A 14,033-nucleotide genomic window follows, 5' to 3' on the forward strand; every position below is an offset into this window, starting at 1 on the left:
CCTATTTTTTATATTTTATTTGGAAACAGGGTCTCACTAAGTTGCTGAGAGCCTCACTAAGTAGCTGAGGCTGGCTTCCAACCTGTGCGATCCTCCTGTCTCAGCCTCCCAAGCGCGGGGATTACGAGCATGCGCCACCACGCCCGGCTCTACTTAGCACTTTCTGAATCTGAGAATTTTTCCAACTTGGCAAAACTCTCTACCACTTCTTGTAATCCCAGACTGTACTCTGAACCCTTCTCATGGAAGCATCTGGACCTTCTGCCCAGCTCAGGAAGGGGGGGAAGTGACTTCCTGAAAGCAGGTCTTGGCTTGTCCCCAGACCTGTGTCCTCCCTCAAGATTGTGCCATCGCAAGACTTTTCTTTTCTGGTTGTAGGAAAACAAGAAATTTTGCCAGTAATCAGAAGTACTCAGAAGGCTGAGACAGGAAGATCGCAGGTTTGAGGTTAGCCTCAGCAATTTAGTGAGACGCCATTTTCTAATAAAAAATAAAAAAGCCTGGGGATGTGGCTCAGATATAGAATGCCCCTGGCTTCAATCTCCACTAGCAAGAGAAAGGGGAAAAAATCAAACCGTCCCTGGAGTAGATCATTTGGGTCACCACTATTGATGACTGGATCCTCGGTGGCTCTCCTTGGGTGGTCTCCTTGGTGATCCCTGAAGACCCATGTGGTACCCATGACCCCAGGGTTAAAGACACGGTACCTTTTACTTTGGAGAAAGTGAAGTCTTTAATTGTTGTTGTCATTATCATTATTAGTAGTAGTGCTGTGGGTTGAACTCAGGGGCGTTTTTACCTCTGAGCTACACTCCCAGCCCTTTAAATTTTTTATTTTGAAATAGGGTTTTGCTAAGTCTCTCTAAATTGCTGAGTTACTCTAAATTGCTGTGGGTGGCCTCAAACCTGTGATACTGTCTCAGCCTCCCAATTACTGGAATTACAGGTGTGTGCGACCTCACTTGGCAAAGGCTTTATTTCCTTCCTTCTATTTTATTTATTTATTCATTAATTTTTTTGGTACTAGAGATTGAACTCAGGGGGTTTCTACCTCTGAGCTATATCCCCAGACCTATTTTCTTTCTTTTTTTTGGTGGTACTGGGGGTGGAACCCAGAGGCTTTCTACCTCCAGGCTATACTCCCAGGCCTATCTTATACTTTATTTGGAAACAGGGTCTCACTAAGTTGCTGAGAGCCTCACTAAGTAGCTGAGGCTGGCTTCGAACCTGCAATCCTCCTGGCTCAGCCTCCCAAGCACTGGGATTACAAGCGTGCGCCACCACGCCCGGCAGCCCATATTTTTATTTTTATTTATTTATTTATTTATTTATTTATTGGTGGTACTGGAGGTGGAACCCAGAGGTTTTCTACCTCCGGGCTATACTCCCAGACCTATTTTATATTTTATTTGGAAACAGGGTCTCAGTAAGTTGCTGAGAGCCTCACTAAGTAGCTGAGGCTGGCTTTGAACCTGTGCGATCCTCCTGTCTCAGCCTCCCAAGCACGGGGATTACAAGCGTGCGCCACCACGCCTGGCCCAGACCTATTTTTTTTTTAAAAACAGAATCTCACTAGGTTGCTGAGAGAGTCTTGCTACGTTACTGAGGCTGTCCTCAAACCTGCGATCCTCCTGCCACAGCCTCCCAAGTACTGGGAATACAAGCGTGTGCCACATCTTTTATTTATATTATTTTTGCAGTGCTAAGGATTGAACCCAGGGCCTCACATCTGCAACCTAGCCCGTTACGGAGCCTCAGCTCCAGCCCCTGGCAGAGCGTTTTGACTCAGCCACAGTATGTGGGAAAAGTACTCAGTATACTGTACGAGTTTAAGAGTTCATCATCTGGATCTTCAACAAATGAATCCAGTTCAAGCTTAATTTTGCTTTTTGGTGCTCCAGGGTGGGGACGATGTGGGGTGGGTAGAAACGTCTTTGCCTTGTGAGGCTTGGAGGGAGAGGGAAGAAGAGAAGGAAGGAGAATCCAGAGAAACTGGAAGTGAGGGACCCCTTGCCAAAAACAGCCAGGTCACTGAATGAGACAGAAAAGGCCACGTCTCCAAATCAGCAGGTCTAGGGGAAATCCATGATCTCCTCTCCTTCCTTCCTTCCTCTCTACCTTCTCCTTTTTTTTTTTTTTTTTTTTTTTTTGTGGTACTGGGGATGGAACCCAGGGCCATTCTACCTCCAAGCTACACCCCCAGCCTTATTTTTTATTCTTTATTTTGCCAAGAACCGCGACCCCCATGTCTCAGCCTCTACAAGCTTGTACTACCAATTTTTTTGTTATAAGGAGAGAGAAAGAGAGAGAAAGAGAGAGAGAGAGAGAGAGAGAGAGAGAGAGAGAGAGAGAGAGAGAGATGAAAGCTCACACTGGGCACGACGGAAAGCCTGGAACCAGAGCAGAGGCTCTACTCTTTTCTGAACACTCATCTTAAATAGGGTTTCTGCTGCCTGTCTTATATCATTGCCATGATACTGGACTGGCTTGTAGGAGGGACAGAATGAGCTCTGTAAGAAGCTGCCTTTTTTAACCTATTATTATTATTAATTATTATTATTATTATTATTACTACTACTACTATTATTATTTGAGGTACTGGGGATGGAACCCAGGGCCATTCTACTGCCGAGCTACACCCCCCAGCCCTGTTTTTTATTCTTTATTTTGAAACAGGGTCTCGCTGAGTTGCAGAGGGCCTCACTAAGTAGCTGAGGCTGTCCTTGAACCACAATCCTCCTGTCTCAGCCTCCCAAATGCTGGGATTACATGCATGCATCACCACGCCCGGCTAATTGCTATTATTTTGGCAGCACTGGGGAGTCTACCCAGAGGCATTCTACCTCCAAGTCACACCCCCAGCCCTATTTATTTATTTATTTATTTATTTGTTTACTTATTATGGTACTGGAGATGGAACCTAGGGGCCTTTTACCTCTGGGCTATATCCCAGACCTATTTTATATTTTATTTGGGAAGAGGGTTTCACTAAGATGCTGGGAGGCTCACTAAGCTACTGAGGCTGGCCGCGAACCTGTGATTCTCCTGTCTCGGCCTCCCAAGTACTGGGTTCCTAGTGTGTACCACCATGCCTGGCTGGCTAGTTGTGGAGAGACTTACTAAATAGCAGACATTGGCTGCGAACCTGCAATCCTACTGTCTCAGCCTACCAATGACTAGGATTATAAGTGCATGCCCAGCCTGCTCTGCTTTGGGACAGGGCATGTTATTAGATCATTTATATCTAACCAGGTCATTGGGATTTTACATTCCTAGCCAGTTCTCAAGGCCGCTGTTTGGGGATCCCACTTTGATCTAGGCTCTAAAACTTGCCACACATTAGCCAGGTTGGTGGCGCACGCTTGTCATCCCTGCGCTTGGGAGGCTGAGACAGGAGGATTGCGCAGGTTGGAAGCCAGCCTCAGCTACTTAGTGAGACTCTCAACAATTTAGCGAGAGCCTGTTTCTAAATAAATTATAAAATAGGGCTGTGGTGTAGTCTCGAGGTAGAAAGGCCCTGGGTTCCATCCCCTAGTACCACAAAATAAATAAACAAACAAAAACTTGCTTGATGGCCACTGTGCTTGTTCAAATCCCGAGAAATTCTAAAGAATAGATGCGCTGCTGTTATTATCGTATTTCGCTGAAAGAGAATTCAGAATTGAGCCAGGCATAGTGCTGCAAACTTGCAATCCCAATACGTGGGAGGCTGAGCCAGGGGGACGGTAGGTTCAAGGACGGTCTGAACAAACTAGCGAATCTCTGTGTACAAACAGTAAGTTAAAAAAGGGCTGGGAGCCGGGCGTGGTGGCGCACGCTTGTAATCCTCGCGCTTGGGAGGCGGAGACAGGAGGATCGCGCAGGTTCGAAGCCAGCCGCGGGCGCTGGTTTAGGAGAACCTGTTTCCAAATAAAAATGTAAAAATAGGTCTGGGAGTGTTGCCCGGAGGTAGAAGGGCTTCCAGGAACCCCAGTACCACCAAAATAAATAAATAAATAAATAAATAAATAAATAAGGGCTGGGGGTGTAGCTCAGAGGTAGAATGCCCTCGAGTTCAATCCCCAGTAAAATGGACGCACTGAAATTTTTGACAGGAAATAACTTGATAATAGTTTTGTTTCTTTGAGGTCCAAGAACAGAGGGTCAGATCAAACAGGGGGACTTGGGAACTGGGAGACCTTCCTGTCCATATATCTGCTGTAGTGCCCAATGACCACTAGGGGGCGACAGCACACCACCGGGCCAGCGCCAGGGAGGGCAGTGGAGGCGTGGTCCTTGGTCCGGGCTTGCTGTCCATCTCAGGTGTGAATGCGGAGAGACACTTTACGTTCAAGTGAGAAGAAAAGCCACGAGGGGCTGGAGATGTAGTTCAGTGGTAGAGCCCCTGCCTAGCATGTACAAGGCTCTGAGTTTGGTCACCAACACTGAAAAAAAAAAAAAGCCATGGAGGTAGTAGCATTATTTTTCCTATTAGCATAATTAGTATAATAGTTTTTAAGCTAAAACAAAAAATATTAATTTGCCAAGGATTTGGAACCACGGCTTATGAGGTGTGTGTGTGTGTGTGTGTGTGTGTGTGGTAATGGGGATTGAACCCAGGGCACTCTACCTCTGAGCTACACCCCCAGCCCGATGTTTTATTCTTTATTTTGAAACAGGGTCTCACTGAGTTGCGGAGGGCCTCACTAAGTAGCTGAAGCTATCCTCGAACCCGTATTCTCCTTGTCTCAGCCTCCCAAGTCCTGGGATTACAAGTGTGCGCCACTGTGCCCAGCTTTAGTTTATGAGAACAACTTTGGGAAATGTGTAGCATGTACTAATCTCTGTAGTACCCTCATTAGCCAGAAGTTCCTGTCCTGGATATATGTACACTCTACAGAATTGTCCACCAAGGGACACACAGAGAGCCACCCAAACATGCATCATAAGCCCTTATCCCTCGACTGCATATTATTATTATTATTATTATTATTATTATTATATTTTTATTTTTATTTTTATTATTTTTTTGGCGGGTCTGGGGATGGAACCCAGGGGTATTTGATCTCCAAGTTACACCCCCTGCCCTATTTTTTTATTCTTTATTTTAAAACCAGGTCTCACTGAGTTGCAGAGGGCATCACTAAGTAGCTGAGGCTGTCTGTGAATGGCAATCCTCTTGTCTCAGCCTCCCAAGTACTGAGATTACAAGCATGTGCTACCATTACTGGCTCCTGAATTTTTTTTTTTTTTTTTTTGTGGTACTGGGAACGGAACCCAGGGTCCTTTTACCTCCGGGCTACACTCCCAGACCTATTTTATTTTTTATTTGGAAACAGGGTCTCTTAAACCAACTGAGGCTGGCTCTGAACCTGCGCTATCCTCCTGTCAGCCTCCCAAGTGCTGGGATTACAAGCGTGTGCCACCACACCCGGCTATGAATTATTTTAAAAAAAATTTTTTTCTAATTTCTTAGTGCATAACATATTTAAATTTTTAAAGCCTGAGTTATGAATTCTTTACTATATTTTATTTTATTTTATATATTTTTTATTTTTATTTTTTGGTGGTACTAGGGGTGGAACCCAGAGGCTTTCTACCTCCGGGCTATACTCCCAGACCTTTTTTATATTTTATTTGGAAACAGGGTCTCACTAAGTTGCTGAAAACCTCACTAAGTAGCTGAGGCTGGCTTCGAACCTGTGCGAGCCTCTTGTCTCAGCCTCCCAAGTGCGGGGATTACAAGTGTGCACCGCTACGCCCGGCTCTTTACTATATTTTAAAGGCCAAACATTATTTTAACCAGGGATCAGTAAAGGGTGAGTGAGGGCTTTTCTTTTTCTTTTTTTTTTTTTTTTTTAGCATTGGGGATTGAACCCAGGGGCATTCTACCTCCAGGTTATAGCCTCAGCCCTATTTTTTTTTTTTTTTTTCGGGTCTGAGGATGGAACCCAGGGGCATTCGACCTCCGAGCTACACCCTCTGCCCTATTTTTTACTCTTTATTTTTGAAACCGAGTCTCATTGAGTTGCAAAGGGCCTCACTAGGTAGCCGAGGCTGTCCATGAACTACGATCCTCCTGTCTCAGCCTCTCGAATGCTGGGATTACAAGCGTGCGCCACCACGCCCGGCGCCTATATTTTATTCTTTATTTGGAAACAGGATCTCACTAAGTTATGGAGGGGCGGGGCGTGGTGGCGCACGCTTGTAATCCCCATGCTAGGGAGGCTGAAACAGGAGAATCGCACAGGTGCGAAGCCAGCCTCAGCTACTGAGTGAGGCTCTCAGCAACTTAGTGAGACCCTGTTTCCAAATAAAGTAGAAAATAGGTCTGGGAGTGTAGCCCAGAGGAAGAAAGCCCCTGGGTTCCACCCCCAGTACCACCAAAAAAAAAAAAAAAAAAAAAAAAGAAAGAAAAGAAAGAAAGTTGCATAGGCCTCACTAAGTAGTTGAAGCTGTCGGCAAACCATGATATTCCAGACTCAGCCTCCTGAATGCTGGGATTACAAGTGTGCGCTGTCATGCCTGGCTTCTCATATTTTTATGTGGGCACTCCTACTACAGACTTTCCTCTTATAAATGGTCTCATGAAGCTGGGCATGGTGGAGCAGGCCTGTAATCCCAGCATTTGAGAGGCTGAGACCAGAGGACTGTGGTTCGCGGACAGCCTCAGCTACTTAGTGAGGCCTTCTGCAACATAGTGAGACCCTGTTTCAAAATAAAGAATTAAAAAAAAAAATGGGGCTGGGGGTGTAGCTCGGAGGTCGAATGCCCCTGGGTTCTATCCCCAGACCTACAAAAAATGGTCTCATGAAGCAGGTGTGGTGGCTCATGCTTGTAATCCCAGCATTTGGGAGGCTGAGACAGGAGGATCCTGGCTCAAGGACAGCCTCAGCTACTACTTAGTGAGGACCTTTGCAACTCAGTGAGATCCTGTTTCAAAAATAAAGAATAAAAAAAAAAAAATAGGGCTGGGGGTGTAGCTCAGAGGTAGGATGGATGCCCCTGGGTTCCATCCCCAGACTTGCCAAAAAAAAAAAAAAAGTCTCATGGAAGGTGGGTGTGGTGGTGCACGCTTGTAATCCCAGCATTTTTGAGGCTGAGACAGGAGGATAGCGGTTCGTGGATGGACAGCCTCAGCTATTTAGGCCCTCTGCAACTCAGTGAGTCTCTGTTTCAAAATAAAGAATAAAAAATAGGACTGATGGTGTCCTTTGGAGGTAGAGATCCCTGGGTCCCATCCCCAGTACTGCAAAAATAAATAAATAAGTAAAAATAAGAAATAAAAGGCCTCACGGCATTGTAGAGAGTCTGGTACTTTATCTCTGTATTCTCATTTGGCTTTAGGAATTTTAAAGTTCTCCCTTAATTTTCTCTCAGATTCATCCATCATTCGGAAGTGAACTGTTTAAACGAGGTTTGGTAGTGCTTGCTTGTAATCCCGGTTTGGGAGGCTGAGACAGGAGGATGGCAGATTCACAGCCTCAGCAACATAGTGAGGCCTTGTTTCAAAATAAGGAATAAAAAATAGGGTTAGGGATGTAGCTCAGAGGTAGAATGCTCCTAGATTCAATCCCTAGTAACACACACACACACACACACACACACACACACACACACACACACACAAACTCACACACAACATTATTTGCCGGCCGTGGTAGCGCACGCTTGTAATCCCAGCATTCAGGAGGCTGAAACCAGAGGATTGCGGTTCAAGGACGGCCTCAGCTACTTAGCGAGGCCCTCTGCAACTCAGTGAGACCCTGTTTCAAGAATACAAAAAATAGGGCTGGGTTGGTGGCACACGCTTGTAATCCCCGCGCTTGGGAGGCAGAGACAGGAGGATCGCGCAGGTTCGAAGCCAGTGGTGCGCGCTGGTTTAGGAGACCCAGTTTCCAAATAAAAATGTAAAAATAGGTCTGGGAGTGTAGCCCGGAGGTTGAAGGGCTTCCAGGAACCCTAGTACCACCAAAAAAAAAAAAAAAAAAAAAAAAAGAATACAAAAAATAGGGCAGGTGGTGTAGCTTGGAGGTCAAATGCCCCTGGGTTCCACCCCCACACCTGCAAAACAAAACAAAAAATTGTTTAATCTCCATGTGTTAATATAATTACTATGACTTTTCTTTCTGTTGACTTCTAATTTTATTCCATTATGATTGAGAAGATGAAGGAACTGTTTATATATTTTGCATTTGGTAAGAGTTACTTTGTGTGGTAGAACAGGGTCTCCTTTAGAGAAGGTTCCCCCGCAGCTGAGAAAAATGTGAATTTGGCTGTTGTTGGATAAAAATATTCTATACATGTCTTCTAGGTCCATTTGGTTTATGCCATACTTTAGGTCTGAAGAGTCTTTACTATTTTTTGTCTTTGAACTGTTGATGAGAATGGTGTGTTGAAATTTCCCAGTATTAATGTATTGGTGTCTATCTGAGCCTTAATGTCAAGTGGTATTAGTTTTATGTAAGTAGGTGCTCTGACATTTGAGGCATAAATATTTACTATGAGCCTGGTGTGGTGACACATTTCTGTAATCCCAGAAATTGGGAGGCTGAGATAGGAGGATTTCAGGTTCTAGGCCAGCCTCAGAAACTTAATGAGGCCCTCTGCAACTTAGTGAGACCCAGTTTCAAAATAAAAATAAAATAGGGCTGTAGGTGTAGCTTGGAAGTAGAATACCTCTGGATCCAATCTCTAGTACCCAGCCCCACACACACGTACTACCATTGTTATATCTTTTTGTCAGATTATTTCCTTTAGCAGTATAAAGTGACCTCCTTTGTGTCTGTCTGTCTGTCGTCTGTCTGTCTGTCTGTCTGTCTGTCTCTCTCTCTTTTGTGGTACTGGAGATGGAACCCAGGGGTATTCTACCTCCAAGCTACACCCCCAGCCCTATTTTTTATTCTGTATTTTGAAACTCTATTTAAGTTGCAGAGGGCCTCACTAAGTAGCTGAGGCTGTTCGGGGACTGTGATCCTCCCATCTCAGCCTCCTAAATGCTGGGATTACAGGCATGCACCACCACACCTGGCTTGTCTCTCTTCTAATTAATTAATTTTGACTTAAGTACACTTTGTCAGATAACAGAGATGCTGCTCTTGCTTGTTTACTGTCTCTGTTTGCATGGGTTTTCTTTTTACATTCTTTCACCATTAGCCTGTGGATATTTTTGGGTGTGGAGTGAGTTTTTTGTAAACAACATAAAGTTGGGTCTTGTTTTGAATTTTACCCTGTGTCTTTTTTTATACTGGGGATTGAACCTAGGGGCATTCTACCTTTGAGCTGTACTCTCAGCCCTGTATTTTATTTTCAAACTAGGGCTCACTAAGTTTGAGAGGATCTCCTTAAGTTGAGGAAGCTGGCTGCAAACTTGTGATGCTCCTATCTCAATCTCCCCAGTACTAGAATTATAGCTGTGCACGGCCACGCACAGCTCTGGCTCTACTTTTGTAGCTCTTTTCCTATTACCTACATTTTCTCCTACACCACAAGCATCCTTCAGGGCTCCTTTAGTTATTATGTTTTATTGTCTTTAGAACACTGGTGTATACCTAACTCCTAAGTGGTGCCTAGAATATAAAAGCTTGGCAATATGTATTTGTTACTCAAAAGCAACTTCTTAGACCAGCACAGTTTAATAGAAATGTAATGAAAGAGTTGGGTGAGGTAGTGCATGCCTGTAATTCCAGGACCTGGGAGGCCAAGAAAGAAGAACTGCAGGATAAGACCAGCCCCAGCAATTTAGCAAGACTCTCAGAAACCTAGCAAAACTCTGCTTCAAAATGAAAAATAAAATAAGGCTGGTGTACCAGTATTAGGAAATGGCTTTAAAATGTATGAATGTACCAGTAATGGGGAAATGGTTTCAAAATGTGAAAATAACATCGGTATTAGAAAGCCAGGGATTTCAGGGAAAAGGCTGCAGAGTTCTAGGCACCCACAGTGATTAGTAAGAGAATAGAGGAAGAAGCCCAAGGTCTTTTACATTTCTAAGAGAAGTGAACTTCCTCAAGGATGTGGGGGAATGCCATGAGCCTTCAAGAGATCCCAGACTCCGATAATCAACTAACACATTTTGGAGTGTAACAAAAGTCTTGGGGTCTGTGTTGGAGACAGGGCAGGTCTACAGGGAGGAATCCCCACATCAAAAGACCTGCTCCAGAGAAAGGGTGGATCTAGTTGGGTCAGAGACTGGTTATAAAGATCCTCTGTATCCAGAAACCTCTGTGACTTCTTTTTAAGTCACCCCCCTATACTATAGGGCTTTATTAAAATCTATTCTATCTTTATAATAATAAAAATTGCTTAAGCTTACAGTAAAAGAGTTTGGGCTAGTGCTTTCTATGCCCAGCTTAGAACAAGAACCCGTGTCTACATCTCTCACTGTTACAGTTCCGGGAGCCCAACAAGGTCCTCGGAACACTTTCACGACCATAACAGGTTCAAAAACCATGACAGCTGGGGTGTAGCTCAGAGGTAGAATGACCCTGAGACCCTGAGTTCAATCTCCAGTACCAAAAAAAAAAAAAAAAAAAAATATATATATATATATATATATATACATATATATATACATATACATATACATATACATATATATATATATATATATATATATATATATATATATATATATATATATATTTTAAAGCCCCAAATAGAATTTTACATTTTCTAGTAGCTATATTAAAAAAGAGCAAAAGCAGTCAGCTAAAATTGTTTTATTTTATTTTATTTATTTATTTTTATTTATTTATTTTTTGGGTGGTACTGGGGTTCCTGGAAATCCTTCTACCTCCGGGCTACACTCCCAGACCTATTTCTATATTTTTATTTGGAAACAGGGTCTCTTAAGCCAGCAAGGCTGGCTTCGAACCTGTGCGATCCTCCTGTATCTGCCTCCCAAGCACGGGGATTACAAGCATGTGCCACCACGGCCGGCTAAAATTGTTTTAATAGTATATAAGAAATACTCCGTTTACTCAAGGTATGATAAGTTAAACATGTACTCAATGTGAAAATTGTTAATACGATGTGCGTTATGTTAACAGGATATTTTAACTCTGCTTCAAATATTGAGTGTGTTGTAGATTTTTAGCACATCTAAATTCTTACTAGGGCCAATTCAAAAACTCAAGGGTTATATGGATTTTTTGGTTCCTGCATATAAGCCATTACGGACCCTCCTCAATTGCAGATGGAAGCTGGGGAGTGAGCTCAGCCATGGAATTCTCTCTGAGAACAAATAATTCTCATCAATGAAAGTAGAGACACAAATTGGGAAGTAATTTCATTATTCTTCATCAGCAAAAATGGGCAGATGGTTGGGTAACATGATGCTAAAACTATACCAATCACCTTCAACACTGGGAATTTCTCATGTATATAAAAAGAATAAAAAGCCACAAGGTTGCCGGGCATGGTGGCGCACGCTTGTAATCCCTGCGCTTGGGAGGCGGAGACAGGAGGATGGTGCTGGTTCGGAGCCAGCCTTGCTGGCTTAAGAGACCCTGTTTCCAAATTAAAAAAAAATATAAAATAGGTCTGTGAGTGTAGCCGGAGATAGAAGGGCTTCCAGGAACCCCAGTACCACCAAAATAAATAAATAAATAAATAAGCCACAAGGTTGTTTGAGAAAACAAAAACAAAAACAAAAACCCACAAAGCAACCAACCAGCAGAAGAATGGTGCAGGTGGCTTTGTGTTCAGGAGAATCCTGGGAAGAGAGGTGGAGGCTTCAGACATGCTGTGCTCTCCTGTGGTGTCTGTAGAGAAGATTCACCATGTAGAGGCTGATGCAGATGGTAAGAGCCACAGACACACGCTCATAAATCACTACGATGCTTATGAATAGATCTGGGTTCTGGCCTGTGTTTGCCTAGCTTGACAGTATGGATGAGAATATCCATGACCGGCCAGAGTGAAGTTGCCATAGACTCTGACAGTTTCAACGATGTGGACATAGATCAGCATGTTGATGACCCAGAAGAAAAGGAAGGAGGGAAAATCCATGTAGAGAGCTTAAGTTTAAACCACATCCACTTAGAGTTTCTGGGACAGATGGTGATGGCTTGAAATGCACTCAGAAAAGAGGTAACGTGCTGGTGGAAAGACTCTGTATGAGAACAAAAGTGCCTGGCAACCAACATCACCCAAAAACCGTCTTACTCCAAAAGATGATGCTACATATGACAGCGACGGGAAAATGATAGTCAGGATCTTGACCAACGTCAGGTGCGTAAAATGGGATCGATGGGCTTCTTCAGATGAGATTAAATGAAGAAGATGTACATATATAACCCAAAGGGCAATGAGTTGCCCACAATACCGATGGAAATCTGATATAAGAGGAAAGTGCCTAAGACTGTGGCAATTGGAGCCGCCATCGCTTTGTTACTGGTAGTGATCTCTGCTGTGATATGGATGGAACCCAGGCCCTTGTGGTGCCAGGCAGGTGCCGTAGCACTGAGCTACACCTCCAACCCTGGAAACTTTTTCTTTCTTTTTTTTTTTGGTGGTACTGGGGGTGGAACAGAGGCTTTCTACCTCTGGGCTATAGTCCCAGACTTTTTATATTTTATTTGTGAAAGGTTGAAAATAGAGTTAGGGAGTTTAGGAGGAGGTAAAATCACCAGCCGGGTTATCAGAGACCACTGCTTTATTTGGACCCAACCCAGCACCCTCCAGGGAGTCAGCCAGCCGTGGGGGAAGGGACCGATGGACCAGGCATCTAGAGAGTTGCCCATAGTCCTTATCGGCCAGCTGAGTCACATGGCGGGTCAGAGGCACCGATGTTTTATAGGATGCTGATTCTCTTGCGACATCTGTAGTCTCACTATCTCTAGAGTCTGTCTCGTGATATCTCCGCCTCCAGGGTTCCCCCTCCTGTTCTGAGATCATGTGGGGGAGGGGAGGGACCTGACTTATCAACCTGGCCTTTTGGTGATAATGGGTGTAGACTGAGTCTTAAGCTACTTCCTGCTGTCAGGGGGCATCATAGGGGAGGCCCCTTAGGAGAGGTCGGGTCTTCCAGAAGAGGACAGGTGGGAGTATGGCCATAGCGGGAGTTGGAGGTTACCTTGGACAGCTTGGTAATGTTTGTTCGAGGAGACTTTAACAGACGAGGAGCTATTCAAAGAAAAGGCAAATCGTGAGAGCGGGTCCCAGGAAAGGCAGGAGCCCATCAGCTACTTGGCCTTGCCTGGAAGGGAAGGAGTCCAGCAGCTGCTGGCCCTTGGAGTCCTTTCAGATATAAGGTAGATTCTCACTAGATTTATTAATATGAGCAGCATTTTTCCTGAGAAAGACATATACAGCCCTTTTAGTAGTTTTTCTTCATTAGACCAGAATCATTAATAGCAGCATTTTCCCTAAGAGAGACACATGCCACTCTTCAGCAGTGAGTGGGTTTGGGTCCATCTGGTCAAATGAAAACATGCTATTGGGTCAGAAGCATCAGTAACGGATTTTAGAGTTTAATACTTATGGCTGTCTGGCATCTGGAGAGGGAGAGCACCGTAAGAATCACATTCATTTTTTCTACCTTTCCTGATGACTGTGGTCGATATGGGATGTGGAGCTTCCAAGAAATGCCAAGAGCTTGTGCCATCTGTTGAGTAACCTTAGAAGTAAATGCTGGTCCATTATCAGACTGTAAGGAATTAGGGAGTCCAAACCGAGGGATGATGTCCAAGCATGGAATATAGGCTACCGTGCTGAGTAATTTTGTCCTGTAAGAGGGCCCGTAGTGCGTGGGCAGAAGAGCTTGCTGTCAATCCCCTGTACCAAGACTGGAAAAGGAAAACTAGGACCTGAAAGGATGGAAGGACTGAGCAGGCAACCAAAAAGGAGACTGGCTTATCCGCTACCTGGAGAGTTACCCTGGGCTGGCAAGGAGGGTGGAGGTTGAGGGATCCAGGAGCCGTCAGTCTTTGGCCAGGCTGAGTAGGGCCAGCGGCGGGGCCTGGTCTGGAAGGGTAGACCCCTGTGTTGAGGCACCAGGGGCTCACCACTTTTCCAAGGGAACTTTTGCAGTGGCCCTCCTGGCCGCAGCC

General features: G+C 44.5%; 1 pseudogene across 1 annotated transcript; it reads right to left on the minus strand.

The window, feature by feature from the left end:
- Positions 1–11,500: 11,500 nt before the first annotated feature.
- LOC308268518 (vomeronasal type-1 receptor 4-like) lies at positions 11,501–12,365 on the minus strand (annotated as a pseudogene). Its single transcript has 2 exons — positions 12,308–12,365; positions 11,501–12,161 (listed from the first exon to the last, which is right to left on the minus strand). The product of its transcript is annotated as a vomeronasal type-1 receptor 4-like (transcript).
- Between the last annotated feature and the right edge of the window lie 1,668 nt (positions 12,366–14,033).

Source organism: Muscardinus avellanarius (assembly GCF_963383645.1).
Source record: "Muscardinus avellanarius genome assembly, chromosome: 10".
In the NCBI taxonomy this organism is placed as follows: Eukaryota; Metazoa; Chordata; class Mammalia; order Rodentia; family Gliridae; genus Muscardinus; species Muscardinus avellanarius.